The sequence below is a fragment of the Penaeus monodon genome, chromosome 23, assembly GCF_015228065.2.
Source record: "Penaeus monodon isolate SGIC_2016 chromosome 23, NSTDA_Pmon_1, whole genome shotgun sequence".
NCBI classification, from domain to species: domain Eukaryota; kingdom Metazoa; phylum Arthropoda; class Malacostraca; order Decapoda; family Penaeidae; genus Penaeus; species Penaeus monodon.
Window position 1 is genome coordinate 8,886,299 of NC_051408.1, and position 415 is coordinate 8,886,713.

The 415-nt window shown below is 32.0% G+C and overlaps 1 protein-coding gene across 4 annotated transcripts in view; it reads left to right on the plus strand.

The window, feature by feature from the left end:
- LOC119587783 (MAM and LDL-receptor class A domain-containing protein 1-like) overlaps positions 1–415 on the plus strand; it is an 18,186-nt gene that overhangs the window by 12,513 nt on the left and 5,258 nt on the right. The window lies entirely within an intron of this gene.

A 415-nucleotide genomic window follows, 5' to 3' on the forward strand; every position in this document is an offset into this window, starting at 1 on the left:
ATATTCATAACAAATATCCATTTTTGTAGCTTTCATAGACATGACTCATGCTAAATACAACAAGATATTTGCGTAGATTGTGAGAAACTCAATCTCAGTCTCAATAATTTAGCACTTACAAGACAAGGTAGCAATTGCTGTGATAAGTCACTGATCCAGCCACGGGAAAAGGTAAGTGTTTCTACCATTCTTTATCATTATCTTATAACGTCCAGTTCTTAACGCGGAAAATATCTGTTGTTATTTAAAGATTTTCGTAAAATGCAAAGTATGTAAATGGCATTGCAATTCTATACCTTCTGCATTATATATTATTTTTTTATGTTTGTATGAAATGAAACATCAATTAGTTATCTTATAAATATTTATTTTCATACACGCCTTTAGTATTCCAATTCCGCCTTACCCCCCCCCC